This window comes from Podarcis raffonei, chromosome 3, assembly GCF_027172205.1.
Source record: "Podarcis raffonei isolate rPodRaf1 chromosome 3, rPodRaf1.pri, whole genome shotgun sequence".
NCBI classification, from domain to species: domain Eukaryota; kingdom Metazoa; phylum Chordata; class Lepidosauria; order Squamata; family Lacertidae; genus Podarcis; species Podarcis raffonei.
Genome location: NC_070604.1, coordinates 24,327,421 through 24,351,616, shown reverse-complemented (window position 1 = coordinate 24,351,616; position 24,196 = coordinate 24,327,421). Strand labels below are relative to the sequence as shown.

The 24,196-nt window shown below is 42.3% G+C and overlaps 1 protein-coding gene across 2 annotated transcripts in view; it reads left to right on the top strand.

The window, feature by feature from the left end:
* Nucleotides 1–24,196, top strand: part of CSMD1 (CUB and Sushi multiple domains 1) — a 949,519-nt gene that overhangs the window by 273,551 nt on the left and 651,772 nt on the right. The window lies entirely within an intron of this gene.

Here is a 24,196-nt window from a genome sequence, read left to right as displayed (position 1 = left end):
TGCTCATATACACTTTCCAATTGCGTTCTAAAAGAAGACTCCCACCCCTTGTTGTGGAATAATTGTTTTTAAAATCTCTATACAAATAGTGAGTCAAGATTGAGCCTAGCTCTACATAAGAGTAAGTCCAGGCTTATAAAGGAGTTGCTCAGTATACCAAAATGAGAGGCATCTTTCCCCTACATAAAATGGTCTCTCTTTGTTTTCTACATCTGCAGCCCTCTGCAGTTTTTCAGCTCTCCCTCCTCAGTTTTGATTCAGTAAGGCATAAAGGTCTACACTGGTTTTTAAACAAAAACTGAACAAAACAGAATTCCAATTGTATGTGTTTTGTTCGTATATTAGCAACTGAATTTATTTCCCATATATACAGTTCAGAAATTTAGCAAGTATGCTAATTATTTATTTATCAAACTTCTATCCTACCCTTGTTCACAATAGGTGCCTGGGTTGGGCTAAATGACCTTGTATGTAGGTTCCCTTTCCAATCGTGTAGATGCTGATTCTAATGGAGAGTGTTAATGAATAAAGGCTGCATTTAAGGTTCCACCTAGATGTATTTGTGAAATTAGGTAAATTAGTAGCCTGATGAGCAGCAGATGTAAGGTGAACAAAACTCTTCGCTTTCCCTACTATCTGCTGATTCAGTGTCAGTTTGAGCCCGTAAGGAGACATTACATACTGAACCAGATGGGAAACAAGAACAGCAAACTTTGAAGGATTTGGAGTGACAGATGGGGTTTGGTTTTTTTAAGTTGTAACTTCTGCCTGTGCTTGACCTGTATGTTTGTATATAAACATACAGTCATACCTCATGTTACGTTTGCTTCAGGTTGCGCATTTTCAGGTTGCGTCCCGCAGCGACCCGGAAGTACCGAAAAGGGTTACTTCTGGGTTTCGCCACTCGCTCATGCGCAGACGTGCAAAATGACATCACACGCATGCGAAGTGGTAAATTGTGACCCGTGCGTGCACAGACACAGGTTGCGTTCTCTTCAGGTTGCAAACAGGCCTCCGGAACGGATCCCGTTCGCAACCAGAGGTACCACTGTACTACAAAAAGCAACCTCATTCAAAGGAAACTGAACCCAAGTTAGACTCTGCACACCTGAAATATCTCACTGCTCTGAAAACTGGGGTACATGTGTCATAGCAGGTGTCATTAAGTCATTTGGTCTTTCTATAAACATATTTTTTAAATTTAATTTTGTATAATTTTCTTTATAATGAAGAAATAGTCACAAGCAGTTGCATGGTTGTCTTTAGGCTGAGCCCGAAGAAGGAAATTGCGTTTCACCAACGTTGCTGAGCTTCAAGAAACTCAAACACTTTCGATAATCCATTTATGTTCAATTGCTGCATACAGTGCCTTTCGCTTTGCTTCTCATTTGTCCTGTTGGTAACACATGCTATTTTCATTTAAAAATTCCAGCTATCTGCCTCCTCCGCGAAGGTACTAAAAACTATCGGATTTGTGCCCTTTCAGTCAGGCAGCCATTAAGTCATGTGTTTCAATATTATTTAGAAGGACCTTACACTAAATGCAGAGATAGTGGAAAATGCTTAAGAAGCTTATTTAGAAATCTGCAATATGACCAGAACTTAAAATGTGCATAAGGACTAAATGTTCTAATTCAAACTTGCTGAACCGAAGAGATTGCTCTATTAATTCTAATGGGCTAAAAAGTACTTTCCGCAGCACATTTGCAGAGTCGGTTCATTGTAGGCTGCAGACGATGGGCATCTCATATGTCTGAATAGCATTCAAGGCCATGCGTTATGAAAACAAATGGCACAGAAAGCATTCTCATTTTCATTTTCTTCTGTCATAAGGACTAAATGTGTTTACTGACAGTCCTCACTCCTTGTTGCTAGCAATTTTAAACATGCACATCCTCCAGTTAAGTAATCCAAACACTATCTAGGTTAAAGTAATAGAAAATAGCTGTTTTGATGAAACTCTTGAGGCTGTTTCCTTTATTTGGGAGCTAGCTTATCTCCCACAGTGTATTTCATTTATTCTTTGTTATGCTCAATAACAATGTGAGTTTAATGCAAAATATTTTCTTCTTTGGTGTAGGTCATATGGATCTCCTGATTTTATTAACGTATGTGGTCATAACACCATTATTACCGTTATATTATTCCTGTGATAATTGTGCTTCCTCTTAATTTCCTTAAATGATTTGCTACGGCGTCTTCATGTACGTTATTGGTTACCAAGGACACAATGTAGTTTCTTGCAAAGAAAACTAAAGTGCAGTGGAGATCTTCAAATGTCAGTAAACAGCAGTAGCATATCCACTTGAGGCTATCAAGTTTCAGTTATGAGAGAACAACGCATGTTGGCAGAAGACTCTTTTGCACAGCACTCAGGGGCAAACCTGGCTTTGTCACTGAATATATACCCAATGGTGGCTGCTTGATTACTGTACTTGCACGATGCATTCGTAAGCATGTGTTTATAGTAAGTCATTGGGTTACCTCGTTTGCAGTTTGTGATAGTTAAGCCTTAATTTCTGTCTGAAGTTAGGCTTACCTTAAATGTTTCCTTCCCCATGTGTTTACCTGCAATGCTGATGGAATTGCTGTTGGTTTTTCAGAATTCTCATTTATTGTTTCATTTTTTATGCATGCTACTACGGTCTGCGAGCTCGGCTGGGCTTGCAGCACAGATGAAGTATATGCACTTTGAATCCTCTATTTATATTATGACTGTTTTCACCCTAAAGTAAGTTCCTTGACCTTTTCAAGGGCAAAATATTGCTGCCTACGGAGCTGCAAATTCTACAGAGCTGCATAGTATCTATGCACATTCAGGAAACAATTCTTTTCTAAGGATGAGTTCAACAGGAAAAGCAAAGGCATCTAGTCCCTTAGCAGAGCCAATAGGATGGCATTGTTTCCATTCTCTCCCTCTGTTACAGCCTGATGAAATGGCTAGTGCTAGGATACAGTTGAAGTTAAATTCATGTTGCTTTTATTTAACAACAACAACTTAATTATGTATCCAAGTACCCCCTCCATTACAGCCCTAGTCTTTTTTATCTGGAGATAAGCACCATTGAACTCAACGGGACTTACTTTTGAGTAGGTGTTTGTAGGATTGTGGTGTAAAAACCAGGCATAAAAATTCTGGCACTAGCAAATAACAGCTGTTTCACTACTAGAACAATTTTATTTTTCATTACTTAATTGCCCATGTTTAACGTAGGGACTACTTGTACTTAATAATAGCATTTCATTTGTAGTAACGTGCAATACTTGACCTGTGATTGCACATTCAGGGTGTGGCGCTGCTGAGGTCATCAAGTGAGAAATGTGCACGCCTAAATGACTGGAATTGCTGAAAAACGTGATACAAGTTTACTGCTGAAATGGCCTAGTATTATGTACTGTGCTGATGTTTCGGCTGAGCCAAAATATTGTGCCAATTCAAGGAGTGTAGTGGTGCCATAATTTCCCTTCTCTGCCTTTGGGTCATTTCTGGATGTTCCACTTTGGTTGGGTTCAAACTCAGGTGCTTCACAATGGGCTGCAATTTAGGCCATTGGCATTGTCTTCTGTCCTGTGATTGTTAGCAGTAGTCTGTAACTATATTTCTAGTGCATGACCTAGTTTGTTCCTTATATCCTACTATTGTGTTTGTTATGTTCAGGCATTAAAAGCTCCATCACTCTGCATCTACATGGTGTAACAGAATTCCCCCTGCCACCTTGACTGTTCTCTGTGCAACAATAGCTCTCCATAGTCCCCCCCCATCATTTTTGTCTCACTGAAAAGGATATGCCCACTACTGTTTTTCTCGAAAAAGAGGTGCCAGAACTCACTACAAACACATCCTTCAATCTCTTAGAATGGCAATGGCGCCCACCTGAGAACTGCCAGAACTGAGTTCCAGTGAGTTCCAACTGAAAAGAAAAGAAAAGCCATTTTACCAAATGATATTCAATATATCTGAATATCACTTTCTGTCTAGAGGATAGCCCCTGAATGGTTCTTTCTTATAACTGTAGAAACCACTGTCTCGTGAACCAAATCTAAATCATAAATGCAGCACTTTCGCACACTTTTGGGATTGGCATCATCGTCTGGCTGCAAATCTGTCACTTCAGAAGTGGTTTAGAGTACCCCCCTAGGGGCAAGAAAGGATATCTGTGGATGGTGATGATTAAAACATTTTATATTCTGCCTTTATTTTCAAGAATAAATACTAAGGCAGTTCGCAACCAAATAAAAGCCAACATTCGGCTTTTGCAGGGCATGGTTCAATGACGTGGCTATTTTAATTCTGTGTTTTATTAATCATAGCATCGTAGAATTGTAGGGCTTGAAGGGACCCCCAAGGGTCATGTATTCCAATCTCTGGAAATGATTTTAATATTCAATGAAATCTAAACTGCTAGTTTGTGTCTTATTTCTAGGCATTCTTACCAATTTTGAGCCTTTGAGGTGCCAGGGGACTGCCATCGGAACAGGGGAGGGAGGCAGGGACGCCGTTGGGATACAGGGAGCCGCAGAAACTTCTGAGGAGCAGTTCCCCATCCAGCGGTGGGGAAAGCTTTCCCCACACTTCCAGTGGAGAAGAGAGGGAAGGGGCCAGCCAAGCAAGGAGAGGGCTCGAAGATGCTTCTGAGAGCCCAAGCGCCTCACCTAGCCTGGCTGGCCAGGAGGCACACACTCCACTTCTGTCGCCCAGCTTGCACAGAGGGGTAAAACGCAAGGAGGGGAGGTGGAGATTTGGGGTGTCTAAGTTCTTAAAGGTAAAGGGACCCCTGACCATTAGGTCCAGTCGTGACTGACTCTGGGGTTGCGGCGCTCATCTCGTTTTACTGGCCGAGGGAGCTGGCGTACAGCTTCCGGGTCATGTGGCCAGCATGACTAAGCCGCTTCTGGCGAACCAGAGCAGCTCACGGAAACGCCGTTTACCTTCCTACCGGAGCGGTACCTATTTATCTACTTGCACCTTGACGTGCTTTCGAACTGCTAGGTTGGCAGGAGCTGGGACTGAGCAATGGAAACTCACCCCATTGCCGGGATTCTAACCGCTGACCCTCTGATCCGCAAGTCTTAGGCTATGTGGTTTAAGCCACAGCGCCACCCGTATCCCTATGTCTAAGTTCTTATGTTAGGGGGAAAGCCAGAAGGGGCCACTCCCGGATTCTGCAAGTGACTAAGACAGACATGAACTTTGTGTATCTGCACTGTAAATAGTTTGCACAATAAAACCTGTAAAAGACAGGTCGGGGTCCTGCCTGGTTACTCACGAGCAACCACCACACAGCATCAATAGGATATGCATTTCTGCAAACAAACAAACAAATTGTATCAGACACAGTGGGGAAGCAGTGATCATTGGCCAAATTCTGTAAAGCAAGTCTAAGGCTACACTCCAAACCCGGAAAGCAGTGGGGCTTATTGGAGTGGTGGGACCATTGCTACGTATTCAGTCCTACCACTTGCACCAGCTGGGACAGACCACAGGCAGCACATTGTTCAGGCCTGTACGTGCTTGGCTCCTGTTCCACCCCACACTCCAGAATTCCCTGCTTCTTGGCTTCCTGTGTGGTGCTTCTGGTACGAATTCATTCAGTGGGCAGAATAGACGATCCTGCACTAGTGCCGTGATATGGTGTCAATCCTCAGGGGGAGGCTACGTGAGGCTGGCAGGGCTGCATGGAGAGACAGCTATGTCTGTTCCACAAACACACCAGCACAACATGGAAGGGGTTTGGATTGCAGCCTAAACCCCATTGAAGTCAACTGACCTTAAGAGTCTACTGGTACATATCAGTGCCATTGGTTTTCAAGGAAATCCAGTTGTCAGAAATGCATCTGAAAGGAGGAAAGATGCTGGACCACTCCTGGAGAACCCTGGACCAACCCACCATGGATGTACTTCTGCTGGTCTTGACTCTGGGTTTCTGCGTGGGGTGGGGTGGGGAGGTTAAAAAGGAGGGGGGAAATGCCAGGCTGGTGTGAAGGGTTTTTGGATTATGGAGAAGGGGGCCAGTGTTGAGTTTTTATTTTTATCTGCTAGTAGCGTGGGAGTATAGCTTTGTTTATTGTTTGCATATTGCTAATGTTTTTTTTAATAACTGTTATGAGGGCAGATGTTTTCTTTTTCCAAAATGCTGTATGGAATATTAATGTATTCTATGATTCCATGCTTGGAGTATAATAAGTAAATAAATAAAAATATTGCTGAAGGCCATGCATTAGCAATGCATGTTTTGCTGCCCTTTTCTGTGGCACCCTCGTCTTTATTTCTCAAATCATTCTGCATCCTGGCTGCCCGATAATATTGACATCTATTTATCTAAGCAGAAAGAGCCTTTCGTATAAGTTTGCAATGTAAAAGGGTGCCGTGATTACTGCTGTAAGTCCTGCCAAAATGTATAATGCATGACTGTGGATTGGCAGTGCCTCTGACACTGGAATATGTTCTTCTAGCAAAAGAACAAGCCACAAGGTGTTGATGGTATTGCTCTGACCTTGTTGTTGATTCATGTGGCATTCGACTTCTTTAGGTGTTCCAGGAATAGAATGTTGTTGGTTGCTTTGCACTCAGCTATTCACTGGATATAGAAAACGTGCATTATTATTTTTTTACAAGCTATATAACCAGTTCCTCCTTGCCCTTGCACCCTGCAGCACCTCTTCATACAGTTCCAGAGGGATTCCCAATCCTGTGGTGCACATTTTCAGGGGGTGCAGAGACCTGCAAGGAGGAGGAGTAATTGGCAATAATTGCTCCCACTTCTTCCTACAGCAGAATGTCAGGAGATCGAAGCCTATGTGTTTAAATACATAGATTCAAGTATTTAAGCTTGTTGTTCCTTGCCTGTGGGTCAGTATGTTTTCATTCTTCACAGTTTCATAACAGGTCTGTGTTTAATCTCTTGGGTCCGAAAACTTAGGTTTCTAACTTTCCACAGCAGTGTTTCAAGTCCCTTATTGTGTTCCTCTAATTACAGCAATATGGACTTGTTTGCTACAAGAATGATCTTAATCCACTGGAGCATTCAGGGATTATTTGAATACACACTTTCCCTCTAATACTTGATCCTGACACCCTCAAACTCCAGTGCATTGTTGAAACATAAAACACCTTAATGGAAGAAGCATGGGATATGGGGGGTGGGGCGTAGTCACACAAATTCTCCTGTAGATTAGAATCCTGTGAAATTGTCTGGTATATGCAGAACAAAAAGAAGAAAGAGGTTTTTTGTGTTTTTTTTAAATGTTTTTATTAGCAATTTCAACATAACATATCAAAACATATCGTATTATTTTTCCCCTTCTCTCCCCCTCAAACCCTCCCCCCCCCCGAGACTTCTCTCACCTCCTCTCTGATTTCTCAACCCATATTATTCTCTGCATGTTATAAAATTATACAGGTCCTCACATTATCTGTCTACCCTATTATCAATCAATAAATTTGTGTATGTTTATTCAAAACCTGCCAAGGAGTCCAATTCATTTTGTTGTGTTTTTAATTAATTTGTGAATAGTTCCCATTCTTCTTTAAAGTTAGTTGTCCTTATCTCGCAATTTGTATGTCAGTTTAGCCAGTTCTGCATAGTTCATCAATTTCTCTTGCCACTGTTCTTTTGTCAGGGTTTCCTCATTCTTCCATCCTTGTGCTATCAAGACTCTTGCCGCTGTTGTTGAATACGTAAATAAATTCTTTGTTTTCCTTGGCAGGTCTTGTCCTACAATCCCTAACAAAAATGCTTCTGGTTTTTTAAATGTCCTTTGAAAAAGGTGTTTTTAATAAGAAATTTAAAGAATGTCTGAATGGAGTGTCAGCTATGTGTATTTAAATCCAAAAAGTCATGCATCTTTAATAAGTCAAGCAATTAACCTCAAGGAGACTGAGATGTCGTTGCTTTATTGACAAAACAAACATGAATGAGGTGCGTTTAAAAATATTTGTATTCAGACAAGAGCTAATTGTTCTCTGGAGAAAGCTCTTTTAGGCTCAGCGAAAGTGACGAGTCATTAATGAGTTCAAATTGTTCAAAACATTGGAATTTTATAAATTTTTGCTTTGATGGTTAATTTGTTCCCTCTTTCTCAGCACTTCTGTTCCAAATATATTGCTTGTGTACATAAATGCATATAGGCGCAAAACTAGACCTGTCAGCATTTTGAAGCATTAGGGAGCCTTCCTCTATACCAGCTGTGGGGCTGTAGGATATGGTGGAAACTTCCATATGCCGGCCTTTTATGAGGCGCAACACTGGTATGATGCTACACAAGCGTTTCTGCTGTGCAGGCACAATTCTGCTGGCAAAGCAGCTGTAAATTTGTCTCTGGGTGTAGGAGCTTCTGCCATGTGAGGTCAAAGCTAGACCTCCATGCCTATGATACCTGCGCTGTTCTACCAGGATATGGTTTCTAGTGCAGTCCCTTTGCTTATATGACTTGTTCTTAAAGCAGTGGCAGGGGAGAGAAATGTCCCATGATGTGTCTGCTTATGACTGAGTGGGCAAGGAATAATAATAATAATTTATTATTTATACCCCGCCCATCTGGCTGAGTTTCCCCAGCCACTCTGGGCGGCTTCCAATCAAGTGTTAAAAACAATACAGCATTAAATATTAAAAACTTCCCTAAACAGGGCTGCCTTCAGATGTCTTTTAAAAAGAAGATAGCTGCTTATTTCCTTCACATCTGAAGGGAGGGCATTCCACAGGGTGGGCACCACTACCGAGAAGGCCCTCTGTCTGGTTCCCTGTAACCTCACTTCTCGCAATGAGGGAACCGCCAGAAGGCCCTCGGTGCTGGATCTCAGTGTCCAGGCTGAATGATGGGGGTGGAGACGCTCCTTCAGGTATACTGGGCCAAGGCCGTCTAGGGCTTTAAAGGTCAGCACCAACACTTTGAATTGTGCTCAGAAACGTACTGGAAGCCAATGCAGATCTCTCAGGACCAGTGCTATGTGGTCCTGGCGGCCACTCCCAGTCACCAGGAACACCTCTGTGGTGTCAACAGGTCCAACATAACTCTTGCTGGCCAGGCACATAAAAGCGTGTGTGAGGTAACATCCCCCTTGACAAGGGTTTGAATTTGCACCTCTGGTTTCCGAATCCTATGTCATGGGCCGCAGGAGTCTGCTGCTGTCAGTGTGCGGTTGTGTCTTCCCTGGTTGCTTATATTTCCCTTTCCTTCCTTGGCAAACAATTCTTTATCCTCCCTCATTGGAAACTGGATCCTTGTCTCAAGGAGGATTGTATGTGTTCTCCCAAGGCAGCTGTTTGGGTACTGGATTTCCCCCCCCCTTCCTGGCCTTTGTGTTATAATCAAAAACAGAAGATGCTATGGTATCTGGACCACAAGTTTAGCATGAGTGAACAGAAGGAAATATTTCCAGCTAAGGATGTACAGGGTTTCAGCCTTAATGTCCTAAGTGCTATCAAATCAAATGTTCAGATATCTGTAGGCAATGTAGAAAAGAAATGCAAAGCCCTTGCAACAGGATATTATTGAGTTTGTTGCAGAAAAATGTGGTGTGGCTTCATTAATTAGTGCCCCTAATAACCCCACATTTCTCTCTCTCGTTTGCCTTCTCCCTCCTTGCATTTTTGTTCCTCTTCCTTTCCCCTTGCTGAATCTTCCATTTTGCGCCTCTACCTTCCCCCCACCCCTCCTTTCTGGTGTCAATTGTAATCTCCAGAGGCAACCCTTAAGGGAAATGTTTGTAAAAAAAAAAAAGCAAAAAGCCTGTCCCTGAAGCCAGAGATAATTCTGGAAGCCTGAGGGCCTGTTATATGTGCACTTAGAATAGGTAATTACAGAGACAAGGCCTGTGATAAGAGTTGCAGAGTGAGTGGTTCAGTATCTTCTTGTCATCCCTGGATGATAAATAAAACTTCGGTTTTAATAAAATGGATCACTGTCATCTCTGAGGAATAATCTGCCTGGCTGAGCTGCTGCAAAGTAGGTTTCAGAGCTACGTAATATTTGTGAGAACGTGAAACTTTTGAAAACTTTACTCACTATGGTTAAAATCACTGGTTAATATAGATAATCTCTTTCAGTAAGGTATTCAAGGAATAGGGTACTGCAGATGTCTGACTAGGGCTGCAATCATGTACACATTCACTAATTCACATATTCAATTGAATATATCAGGATTTTCCACACACACAAATTAAAATGTAGGATTGCACTGTGGATTCCTTTGAAGAACTTCCTTCATGTAACACACAAGGCTGCATTAGACTATGCCAGTCAGTCTAGCTTAGTATTGTCATCAATGACTGACAGAAGATCTCAAAGGTTTGAAGCAGGATTGAACCTGGGACCTTTCATGTGCAAAGCATGTACTCATAAGACTGCTCTGGTTGAGGGTTTTTTTTTGGGGGGGGGGGTAATCCAGAATGATACAATGGTATCAAAAAACTGCCAAGAGCTCAAGAACAATATGGGTTGGTTTATGGGATCCTTCTAAATTGAGGGTCCTGGTTGTGCTCGGGCCCCTTAAGCCACCCCCACGGGGTGAGTTGTTACTAGGCAGGCCCAAGCCTTGTCAGTTGGGCCCGGAGATCATGCCTGGCTGGTTGGGTCAAGTGAGGCAGGTGGCGTGATCCCAGAGTCCTATAAATGCGGCAACGCGATGTGGGTGGGGCACATTAATTTTGGGGTCATGTTTCCTCATGAGGCACTTTTTGTGCAATAGCATTAACCCAGTTGCAACAAATAATGCCCGGAAGTGGGTAGACTGCAAGGTAGTGCGGAAGGTGTTATCCATGGGTAGCAGGGTGATCCCCCACCCAGGCATTGCATTCTCTAATGCAGCCCTGTTTAGGGCAGATGGAGTGCATTTATCTGATGAAGGTAATGATGTGTGGTTGGCCAAAGTCTGTGATGGCTGAAAGGACTGGTTGAGGTGTGAGGGTATTGGCGGTGAGCACTAGGCTCATGTGGTGGTTAGGCATTGGTTTATAGAAATGTGTGGGAGGGGAGGTGTGGCCATCACCTGCCCCTCCAGAAATAGGGTATTCCGCTAAAGGAATCTCGGGGTCCTGGATCTCATCCAAAGTCCGCTTGAGGGGCTAGGGCCATGCCAGGACCACAGGAACCCCAAGGTGAACTTCAATCGATCTTCACCGATGTTGCTCCCTCATTTGGTGTTTGCCCTTTCACAGACTGCCAGCCAGAGAGGCTGGAGTCAGTTATAGTCCCTGACCAATGCCTAGGCCAATACCACTCAATTTCTTTTGTAATCAATAAAGTTGTGGCCAAAATTCTGCCCAAAAACCTAAACTATGTGTCCGTTTGAATATATTTACTGGGGAAGGGCTTGGGGGCCTCGGGCGCAATCACCCATCTTTCTTCTGACAAATGCCATCAACCAGGGTGACCAATGTGGTTTCAGTGTGCCATGATCAGACTTGAAGCTACATTAAAATGGATCCAAGTAATCTGTCTTTTCCAAGTGTGTCAAGCAGGCATGTAAAATTTTGATGAATTGAGCAGGTGCTTCTGGTCCATAACTGAGCCCCATGTACTGCATTGTTAAGCATTTCTTACCAGAACATATATAGTAAAGAAGATTCAGCATTTGTCTACTCATAAAGACTACACTATTGGAAGTACAGTTAATGGAGAGCTTTTGGCATTTTTGAAGGGCAAGATTTGCATTCTGCCCTTCAAAAAATGTCCTGCCGCCCAAGAAAAACAATCATTTAAAAAATAAATAAAATAAAAACAGCACATCAAAGCAGCATTGATAATGGTCTGGGGGAAATGGAAAAAAAACAAGTCAGAATTAAAAGTCCATTAAAAGGGGTCAAAATCTTGAGATACTAATCTGGATGCTAGGTTAACAAAGAACCAGAATGTATTTTAATTATCTATATAGCCAAAGATCTGTCCAGTCATGACCACCATGACTCTTTATACTCTTTTGGTATAAAGTATGGCTAAAAAGGTAATGGAGTAGGTGCCAGGGGAAAATCAGTAGCAACTAGAATAGTTAGATTTAGTTCTTCTAATTCAGGGGGAAGTTTCTACTTATTGCAATGGAACAGAATATCCTAGCTTATGTGTTCAGCTTAGCTAGACACCTACAGACATATCCAGAAGAATGATGAAATATCTAGAAACACCATCCTATAGGTTGCATAGCGATCCTGCAAGAGAAGCACACAAAAATTATAATATTGCACATGCTGAAATCATGAGGCCACTGTTACAAAATCCATTAGAACCAGGTGAAATCTGTAGCTGACTGCTGAGTCCCCATTTCCAAATTCTCTAGTGGGATCTGCTTGGCATTTTCCCTTGCATAGATTCTGCAAGCACATTTCAATAGTAGCCCTAATATATATATATATATATATATATATATATATATATATATATATATATATATATGTCTCCCACATTTTCTTCTGGATCCCCACCTCTCTTTTGCAAAATTCATAATGTAAACTGTTTTAAGAAAAGCAAGATAAAACACATTTTGTCAACCTTAAAATATAGGCTCAAGTTATGTGTCTGGCCAGAAAGTGTGAATCATAGATTCATATTGCTAATTCAAGAATTTTTTATATCCTTTGGTTCAGAGTTGGATAATATCTCGACTTTTGGGAAGCTTATTTTTCTGCTTAGCTGCCTGATGCAGACTGAGGGTTACGGTGCTCTCTTCTCCTCCGTGGTTATTATGCTGTCATACAGCTGCATTGCCCTGCCAAATTCCTATGGCTGTTTTGGGATATATTAAATCATGAGTTTGATTGCTAACTGAACGCTTTTCAACAATTTGCTCTGAAACAGATCGTTTTTCTCCTTATCCCATTCGGAAGGATAAGCACTGTGTTTACTTGCGTACATAGAATGGCAATGGTAAGTTTGTAAAGGGAACAGTTTGCAAGATCGTTTTATTTTAACAAAGCGGCATTGTTTGTTTCCTTAGTTGCAATGCTTTTCAAGCAGGAAATGCTATCAGAGGGGGTTTTAGGGTAGCAGGGCTGGTTGCCCACACTGGACGCTGCAGGGGGCGCCACAGCAATACTGTGGAATGAAGTGAGAGAGGCAGGGGGCACTGAATTTTAGCGTTGCACAAGGCACCCCTGAAATTTGACAGCCCGAAGACCACCGCTGATGCTCTTACATAAAGTGGGTATGGGGGTGAAACATACATCAGGCTTTCCCAGCTGCATACATGAGTCTTTGGCATGAGTGTTTGATGATAATAGTAATAATACTAACAATCCATTAAATAACAATCCTTGGTTGGCTGGAAGGAACAGGCTGTGTGTTCATTCTAGTTGTGCGTATATGACATTGTGTGAGACAGGCACTACACATGAAGGACATGTATGAATTGGGTCCCATCTGATTTAAATTATTTTTATATGTACATGCTCTCATAATTAGAATCCCCATATCTGGACCTGGGGAGAGCATGGAACTTACCGTATTTTTTGCTCTATAAGACTCACTTTTTCCCTCCTAAAAAGTAAGGGGAAATGTGTGTGCGTGTTATGGAGCGCATGCAGGCTGCACAGCTATCCCAGAAGCCAAAACAGCAAGAGGGATTGCTGCTTTCACTGCGCAGTGATCCCTCTTGCTGTTCTGGCTTCTGAGATTCAGAATATTTTTTTTTCTTGTTTTTCTCCTCCAAAAACTAGGTGTGTCTTGTGGTCTGGTGTGTCTTATAGAGTGAAAAATACGGTATATATCCATAACCACAGGCACCATATTCTGAAGCACATTGAGGGGACCCAACCCAATATCCTAACGTTCTGCACTCGGCTCTACATTCAGCCTCAACAAGGGAGGCCCCCAGTCCCCTCCCAAAACAAATTGAGAGGGTCCACAGTGGCTCAGCCCCCAGGAGCCGATGCTTATGTCCATAACCAAAAACTACCTAGGAGATAGTGTCAGATATAACCAAAGTATGGAAGAGGCTTGTTTTAAGGAAGTTGATGTGCACAGTGAACTATAAATCCCTGAAAATCCTGGGTTCTAATTACATGATGGAGCCCCTCTCCCAATATCTGCATTCAGATATGAAGTCAAGGCCCTTAACATGCTCCCACCGAGGAACAAAGCTTGTGGGTGGTAGCGTGGTCAACAGCCGTCTTGGTTATGACATCCAGTTTGTGGAATTTCCTCTTCTCTAGCTGTGTAGTGGTCCCTCATTACAAAATTTTAGGAGTTGCTTTGAAATGTTGTTTGGAGATGTTAGGCTTATGGGACAGAGTAAGCTGTTCATGTTTAATGGAATTGGGATATCCACAATGGTCACTGTTTTTATTTTATGTATTTAATATCAGGTTACAGTTTTAAAACTTTGGTATGTTTAATAGTTTTATTCAATTTGTGTGTGCATTTGTGTGCATGTGGATGCACAATATATTTGTAAGAACACCCTGGAATCTCATTCGAATGAAACCAGGTTGAAAATATAAACACCTAAATATTTTTAACATTCTATTTTGATAGTCTTTTAATCGCTCGGCCTTTTGGCTAAGATCAAGTGTAGTAGTCTTTTAATGCACTTTCTACTGTCTAAAAAGTGCTCAGTATAACTTCTATGATCATTGCCTTGTGTGACTGATATTTACCAGTAATTGCCAAATGTAAGATGCTTTCCATAAAAAGTTCCATCGCAGAAACAATTTTCCTTTAACAATTCTGTCATTTCACTTATTCATCCCCTCCAATATTTATTTTAATACAGATTGCGTATGTTTCATTTGAAAGCTCGAAAGCCCCCTTTTGCAATATAATAGTTGTCAGAGTTCCTACAAAATGAAAAAGGTACAATAATGAACACATTTGTGGCACATTTAAGGTCTAACCTTTCTTCTGACATTGCATTATCTTTCTGTAATGCTGCTCTTGAAGTGAAAATAAAAGAGCAATTTGCATCTGAAGTGCACCATCATTCTCCGGCCATTGAAAATGCCAACTCAAAAACCAGATCCGCTTCTTCCTAGCTGTCAGTCAATAACAATTTTAGCCTGCAGTTCTAGACATACTGAATGAGGATCTAGTCCCACTGAACTCAATGGGACTGACTTATGAATAACATGTATATGATTACACAGTATCATAGTTCATATGGACAACCCATATGACAACCACCCATTGGTGTTGATGGTGGGGAGGATATACTGAGCTGAATAAATCTGAATGAAGGGGAGAAAGTACCAAAAACAGTTCAACTATGGCAGCTCTGCAATATCAATAAACAAATTACATGGAAAACTAGTTTTTATTGACTTGGGGCTGGGGAAAGAAGAATTACCAGGAAAAGGAAAAAGAAAACCTATGGTAGAGAAAGGTATCCTGTATCCTGATGCCCTAGTTACTCAGTTAAAGTTCCATTTATTTCAGGGAAATTGACTTCTAAGAAAGCCTGTATGCACATGAGTGTGGGTGAACAAGGGTCAGGCAGAATTGATCCTCCAAATGCACTGTTGCATTTGCAGAAGCAAAAATTATCAATTTTCAGGGGTAGGCTACCAAAAGTTCATAAGTTGTTGTGAGGTCTGTTTCCCTAAGCTTTGTTTAACTGTTTATTTCCATTTTAAACTATTTTTTCACTATCAGGCTGTGAGAACCTACTCCCACTGCAAAAAAACAAAATTTACAAACAGTTAAAGGAAGGGAGCAGCTTAAAGAAAAATAGCCAATGGCAAAACAATTGGCAAGCAGCCCCATGGACCTTACTAAAACAAATAAAAATGGCTGCCCTTAAAATTGGCCCAATCTTGAACTGAAAAACAAAATACACCATATGAAATCTTATTTTACCAATATGAGACCATATAAAACCATATTTAAATAATAATTTAACTCAATGTACATTTCTAAATATACTGGATTCTAAATGCACTGGATTCTGGAAAAGATGAACAGCTTTGTACTCTATTGCACAATTCAGAGAAGTGCAGAGTCTAATGGCTACCCATACGTAAAACAATACAGACCATGGATCCATAATATGAACCTATGATGTAAGAGAGGAGTTACTAGAGACATCAACAAATTCAAATCCAGCTTTATGGCAGGATTTACCTGCTTGCTTTTGTGTGAATAAAGGTTTTGGAAAACGATCTCTTCTGTCTCTATATAAGGGGCAGGCTAACAGATAATGAGTGTCATCTTCCATCTGCGGTTGACCACATATACAAAGTGTGCCTGTGTACATGACCTAGTTGCAGTGGCCATCCAAGACTGCGGTGGGAAATGCAACTCAATAAAGTCATTTCTTGAGTTAGGGGGAGTTTGGTCAAATAACTAGCTCTAAAATGCTCTGTTCTCAAGAGTGCATACTAAGGGGATTTTTTTTTTTTTTTTTGCTGTTTCTAATTAGTCTCCGGGACGTGGGTGGCGCTGTGGGTTAAACCACAGGGCCTAGGACTTGCCGATAAGAAGGTCAGCGGTTCGAATCCCCGCGACGGGGTGAGTTCCCGTTGCTCGGTCCCTGCTCCTGCCAACCTAGCAGTTCGAAAGCACATCAAAGTGCAAGTAGATAAATAGGTACCGCTCTGGCGGGAAGGTAAACGGTGTTTCCGTGCGCTGCTCTGGTTCGCCAGAAGCAGCTTAGTCATGCTGGCCACATGACCCGGAAGCTGTACGCCGGCTCCCTCGGCCAATAAAGCGAGATGAGCGCCGCAACCCCAGAGTCGGCCACGACTGGACCTAATGGTCAGGGGTCCCTTTACCTTTTAATTAGTCTCCAGGTCCCCTGTGGATTCTATCCAGAGGAGCCAATCCCTTAGATGAAACTTATTCAATGTTGAAGCAGAGCTCAGTTCTAGAAAATACCCTAAAACATCTTGACAAGCTGCTTTCCAGAGTTGGTTATCATCCAATTCCATATAGCACAGCACAGGAAAATGCTCAACAGGCATACTACTAGTCTGTCCTTGTCTTAATTGTTGGCCATCCAGGTTCTGTACAAAGAGCTGCTAATATTCCTGATGGCCCAGAGTATAGCTTCCAAAATAAAAAATTCTGCACAGTTTCCAAAACTTTAATGGAGTTCAGATGAGAGCTCCAGATTTCAACACCATAGAAAATCTGAGTAAGCACTTTGCCACCAAGTTGCTGGAAATGAGAGGTGACTGAGTAGATGAGACCACATTTTATGCGTCTTGGGTTTTGGGACAATAGTAGTAGATGGTACCTTTCAACAGCTTTGTGTTATATCTTTCAATTTATTTAGGCAAAATGAAATTAAAGTTACTTAGCTGCGGTAGAATTCAAACCACATTTGCCTCCACATATTGGTTTTCACTGAATTCAGTTAGATGAACCCTGAATACAGCTTTGTTTTTGAAAATGGTACTTGCCAGAAGCACTGTGAGTTTATCTAATTATCGGAGATCTAAAAAGCAGCAGCACAGAGACTATCAGGGGATTTGAACAGATTTTGTCTTCTTGACACTTGTTTTACTTAACATTCTATGTTTAATCGTTGAGGAACGTCCTATCATGCCTTTAAACCTGGCAAAATATGATAATTTTCATGCTAAAAGATACACAAGGGAACCGAAAGGTGCATGAAGTAAGCAATGAATCCCCAAGCAACACGTTTGGCATATAAACAATTTTAATTTGGGATATGCCTTTATAACTCTACCGAAAAGATGTGCAATGAGCACTTGGGAGTCACCGCTATTAATAAAAAAGTGAAGTTGTAACTTGCCATCTGCTCTTATTTTATAAAAATCTCAAGTATCCAGTAATCAAGTAACTTTCAAATGTCTGCTGGGAGCTTAGATTGACTGAGACTTGTGTTTGAAAGGAATTTGGGAGCTGAAATAGAACCAAATGCATGGCATTTCTTTGAGGCAGAAAAAGCTGCTGAAGTTGATATTGTCCCAGATCAGGAAATAGGTTGGAATTTTTGCCTCGCTGATTCACCCCTTTGAGGTTGTGTGAATGGCTTAACCAAACCTGAATGCTGGAGAGGCTGTTGAGAAAAGGACTCATTTTATCATAACCGGTGGTGATGGTGGTAAAAATGAAGCACGTTTGTGGGGAAGTTATAAAAGGCACTTTATATCGGGGGGGGGGGGCGGGAATAGCTCTGCTATTATTATTTGATTGTCCAGATATGGATGTAGATCACCAAGAGCTTATCATGGAGCTCCGCTAACCCAGAAATGGTGCTTCAGGTTAAGAACTTTGCTTCAGGATGAGAACAGAAATCGGGCTCCAGCAGCACGGCAGCAGCAGGAGGCCCCATTAGCTAAAGTGGTGCTTCAGGTTAAGAACAGTTTCAGGTTAAGAACGGACCTCCGGGACGAATTAAGTACTTAACCCGAGGTACCACTGTAGGTTTCTTCCTGCTTTATATTTCCGGGTCAGCTCTGTGGCTCTAAGAGCAATTGCCTTTTTGGCTTTTAGTGAGGTTTCGAGCTGAGGGGTTTTTTTACTCTTTTCTCCTAGTATAACAGTGCCATGTGAGGGCAGGGTTGCACCCTTCCAGTCAGTCTGAGTTGAAGGGTGCATGCCTGTTGCTTCCTCTTCACACAGCCCTGCCAGCTCCGCCCCCCCCCCCAAAATGCACCCAGGGCCATTGCCCCAGCAGCCCCCCACACACTACGCCCCTGATAAAGGCTGCCTTTGAGGCCAATCTCCCCCACCCACCTGGAGCTAAGGTCACAGGCAATGAGGGGGATGCACAAAGCCCACCTACTCACAATTGTGCTGTGGCCTAGGGAAAAGAGCTATGTATGCCTTTATTTCCCACAGGTGTGCTGGTCCCGGGGGCTAACTGAGAGGCGAGGTCCGAGTCCAGTCCGAGGTCGATGGTGCAATATGAAGGTAGTCCGTAGAAGTCGAAGCTGGGTGCAGGGCAGGGCGTCAGGTGAGGTCAGGAGCTCCGGCAGGGAAGCAGGTCATGGATCAGGCTGGAACTGACAACCAACGATGTTGCTCCTGCAACTTGGGACTGGGGCTGGCTGGCTTTTATCTCCCCCGAGGCATAGGGTGGACCTGATCCTCAGGTGACTCGCCTCTCCTAGCCTGGAGGCAAGCACTCCTCCTGTGGGAAATTAGTTCTCTCCACCTCTCTGCCCTGAACCTCTGCAGCTCAGGAGAGGCTGGAGGGTTACCGGACCCAGAGGCAACCTCACCTTCCTCTGACGGGGCTAAAAGGCAATGGGTCCTCCTCAGGGGCCAAAGCAGACTCAGCTGGTGCCTGCACCTGAGGATCCAGCACAGGTGAGGACCCTTCAGGCTCATGCCCCAGCCCTGGCTCAGCTGGTTCTGGAGGCAGGGAATCCTGTACAGGCTGGGATTCCTCAGGTTCAGCCTCCGAATCCGATTCCCAGGCCATCACAACAGGCCAGGGATGGTGGGCACTGTAGTGACTGCAGTTTTTGCCTTACATTAATGTTGGTTCCCACACCAATCGTTGGTTCCTTCTGTGGGTGTTTCATTGGTTTACACTTTAAGTTTAACCTAGTGCAACCCAGCCCTTGTGCCTGTGTCTTTATTTGGCCATCAGGTCACAAATGAAAATGTTTTAAATACTGATTAAAAAAATTTTTTTTTTGTTCCAAAGGTGTGAGTAAATTATTTTTTTGACTGCTTCCCTTTGATTTGCTCCAGCAGTATCCCCCATTCGCCCCCATATGAACTGATAAGCCATTTGAAAAATTACCTGAGTTCTTGCATATATTTTTTTCTGGAGGAATTTTCTGATCTAATCTGAGAGGAGCTTTGAGAAGCTAAACCAGCATCTACAAAGGTTTTAATTGAAATTGAGAGCTTTTGAAAGTGAGTACAGTAGCTGTAACCATAATATTACCCGCTTTTGAGAAGGATATACCTGTGCTCCTAAGGCAGAGATAACTAAAATACTATGCAGAATTTCAGATATTTTCAAAATGCAATCCTTCAATTATGCTAGGTGACCTGACAATATTGGGTGACAATTTAAATTAAGGTTTGAATAAAATGTCTTCTAGCACAATGGAAGATGGAATTAATGTTCCCTGCCTTATGAATAAATTCACCTTTCTAATAAGGTTAAATAATTGAATGATTATGGATGTTAATATGACAGAGGAGTCTTTCCAAGAAAATATATTTTCTCCGGGATATATATGACGGTATCTTTTTGAACTATCAAACTCCAAATAAAATAACTTCATTTCCAACAAAAGTTTATTCACTTACTTTTTTAAAAAAAGTTTACTCTAAAAAATAAGGTAGAGGTGAAAGGCTAAAGCTGGAGTTTGCATTCTCATGGATAATAATGGGTAAAAAAAAAAACATTAAGCACAATATGATCATTTTTATTTCTCATTTCTTTAAAGAGACCACATGCTCATTTCTTCCATTGCTTGATTTTGACTGGATCACTTCATTAGACCACTGCTTTATAGTTTCATAATCACATTTGGAAACAGAGAAAGGTTATGGCCTGTACTCACATCTGAAAGAATTAAGTGATGAGATTATGGAAGGGCATATATTATATGATACATACATACATACTTTGGACTTGGCTAAGTGTACCCAAATACGGAAAATAAATTGAAAATTGGTGTTAGAAGCTAGACACTGTTCTATAAAGAGCACCTATAAAATGAGTTTTCCAGAAGAAATACAACTGAATGAGGTGCAAAATGCTTTCAGAATGGAGGTGTGCAACAGGTTTTTTGGGTATGTTCATTCCATTATTTTAGATACTCAGTGCTGTTTTTGCTTTGCTTTCATTGAAACTGGATACATTTTGTAGATTATTTGTTTAACTCAACGTATGTTTCATTTTCATTGGCTACCATTTTTTAAAAAAATTACTGCCAACTTTCAAAAGGTAGTGTACAGGAACTACCCTTAAAGCAGTCACATAGCATTTGAAGTATACACACTTCAGAAAAAAGTAGTTTGTGTCAAAACAACTTCAGCATTCCTTGAAATCAGATGAAGTAGACATATTGGCTGTCCTTTGTCAATAATACAGGTCTCAACGGCAGACGTCATCCTAGAGGTGGAAATATTTACTAAAACAATATAAGATCAAGATATTTTCACCATGGCACTGCATAAATACATCCTGAAATTTAGTGTAGCATGTATGTGTACGAAATATATCAAGTCAATAGATATTTAAAAATTATACTCCTCTCAATATTAGCCAGCTGCTGTCTCTTCAAAAATAATCAAGTTACATGGATAGAAAAATACTAGACTGCTTTGAGAATTTGTAGTCAATGTTACTGATAATGAACTTTGGGATGTGCCTGTGAGCACAAACAAAACATCTGGTCATTAAAGGCCTGATATCACAACAAAGAAGACAAAAAGATTCAGACTTTGGCAGAGGTGCTGAGTTGAATTCAAATACCTGGGGGGGGCTCAGGTAAGCCCCAACCTGCATAATCAGTCACAAGACACACACACAAACCATTCGAATGGCAACACCCATCAAATTTGCAGGAGCCTGGATCCCTCAAAAAATTTAGGGGGGGGGGGGTAAAGGGACTTTGGCCCCTAGTAGTTGGCTCTTACGGTCTCTGGTAATGGTAGTTTACTATGTTAATGCTATAGTGTATAGTTCTGACTCAAGCCTATTCTTTAAGGCAGGCATCCCCAAACTCGGCCCTCCAGATGTTTGGGGACTACAATTCTCATCATCCCTGACCACTGGTCCTGTTAGCTAGGGATGATGGGAGTTGTAGTCCCAAAACAGCTGGAGGGCCGAGTTTGCCTATGCCTGCTTTAAGGCTACTTGTCCTACAACTTTTCTTTGCACAGGTGTGCACTAGTATCACAGTTTGCCAGCAATGTTTGAAAATCATACAAGTGCCTTCTTTGCTACGTGCATACTGTTGGGAAGTCATATGTCAGGGGACTGCCATCGGAACAGGGAAGGGAAGCTGAGGGGGAGTTGGGTTACAGGCAACCTCCGAAAATCTTGCGAAGCAGTTTCTCTTCCTGTGGTGGGGAAAGCCACACCTCCAGTGGGGAAGAGGAGAAGGGACCAGAGGATGCTGCTGGGAGCCTCAGCACCACTCCTGGTCAAGCCGGCCAGGAGGGAAGCATGCCTTCGACAGCCCACCCTGTACAGAGGTGTAAAATGCAAAGAAGGAAGGAAAAGGCTGGGGGTGACTTAGCTATTATGTTGGGGGAGGACCCGGAAACAACCACTCCCGGATTCTGCTAGCGATTAAGGCAGACATGAACTTGTGCTACTGCACTGTAAATAGTTTTGCACCAAAATAAAAACCTGTAAAAGACAGGTTGGAGCCCTGAGTGGTTACTCATGAGCAACCACCATTGCCATCATAATTTCATTTTCACATGGAGTTGATATACATGGGCTTTTTTCTCTAGCAGTGTATACTTCTGTGGAGAATCCAGTATTGTGTGACCCAACTTCACTTTCTGCTCCTACCCATGGGGCACATGGGGGACTGCAGGGGGGAGGAGAGGAATGAGAAATCTTGTTATGCAAGCTGAAATATATTCTTCTTATGCATGGAAAACATGGGATACAATTTTCTTTAAACTACAGTTTTGGAAGAATTTGCTAACAATTATAGTTCAAAAGATTTCTGGAACATACATGCAAATATTTAAAGGAATAAGCCATTGTTGGTGACAGGACTGCATGCCTATCCAGTCAGAAGCAAGGTCCTTTATGTTAAATGGAAATTACTGGTAAGGTAAAGGTACAGGTACCCCTGCCCGTACGGGCCACTCTTGACAGACTCTAGGGTTGTGCGCTCATCTTACTCTAGAGGCCGGGAGCCAGCGCTGTCCGCACACACTTCCGGGTCACGTGGCCAGCGTGACGAAGCTGCTCTGGCGAACCGGCACCAGAGCAGCACATGGAACGCCGTTTACCTTCCCACTATAAAGCGGTACCTATTTGTCTACTTGCACTTAAGGGTGCTTTCGAACTGCTAGGTGGGCAGGAGCTGGGACCGAACGACGGGAGCTCACCCCGCCGCGGGGAGTCCTAGGCGCTGAGGTTTTACCCACAGCGTCACCCGCGTCCCCGGAAATTACCGGTACTCACTGCTAAATGTACATAGATCTGCAGTCTTTGAGAATTAATCCTCCTTTGCTAGAGGTTGCATACCTTTTGATTTGGGAATGCTGTTGTCTGTTTAATGAACTTGAAGTGTAGGAGGGTTCCCACGAGGCAAGACACAGCAAGAACCTTTATTGAACTAACAGAACTAGACAACAGAGGCAAAGCAACTGCTTATATACATTTCTGAAGGCCTGGGCCACTCCCACTCCCAACATGATTGGCTATCTAAACTTTCAAGCTGTGAATCATAACTCAGAGTTTAAGGGCCAATGACAGAGGCCCAAATCCTGAATTGTTCTGTGATTGGATATCATGTATCGAATCAGAACACTGGCTCAGAATCTTTAGTCCAGACTCAAGCTCAGGCAAACACAGACCACTGAATACATAACAGGACTTGCCACATGATCTACATAATAATATTTACCTCTCTAATGCTCATGAAACCTCCTTAACTGGTTTTGCCTGGCCATCTGTTAGATATTCTGTAACTGTGATTTCTGCAGTGCAGCAGGTTGGATGAAATGGCCCATCCAACTCTGCAATTCTATGACACAGTTGACATTAACCGCATGGGTGCATTTGTACATGCTTACCTACACAGACTGTGTGGGCATCTTTCCATATGAGCAGGTTACCATGTGCAGAATCTCCCATGTGTTTCAGAATCACAGCAGCAACTGCGCCAACAGCTTAATCTAAAAAAAATGGGCAATTATGTTTTCACTAATACCACCTATTTCTAACTTCACAGTTTATTAAGACCGTCCTTTTTCAAAGAAAAGTAAGCAAAGAAAAACTATTTGAACATGAATATTTTAAAGCCTTCAGATTTAGTTCTATTGTCACCTTGCACTGTGCATTCAAATAGAGATAGTTTTCTTGCTTGGTTTTTCCTGTCTAGATATAACTCCTGGATTAGGGACAGTTTCACAAGATGCCACAATGGAGAAGCTACCTAAAATGGTCTATGCAAGGCAGTTCCACATACTAAGGGGGCTATGTGCATCCTCACATAGCCCCCCTTATCAGGGTTCAGTTTCCTCAGAAAGGTGTATTTAGGATATATGGTTTATTTACACATATATGCAACCTGAGCCTATGAAAGGGGCTCACAGCATTAACATCCCAAGAGGTTCTTGCTTCTCCCATAGCCACAGCCTT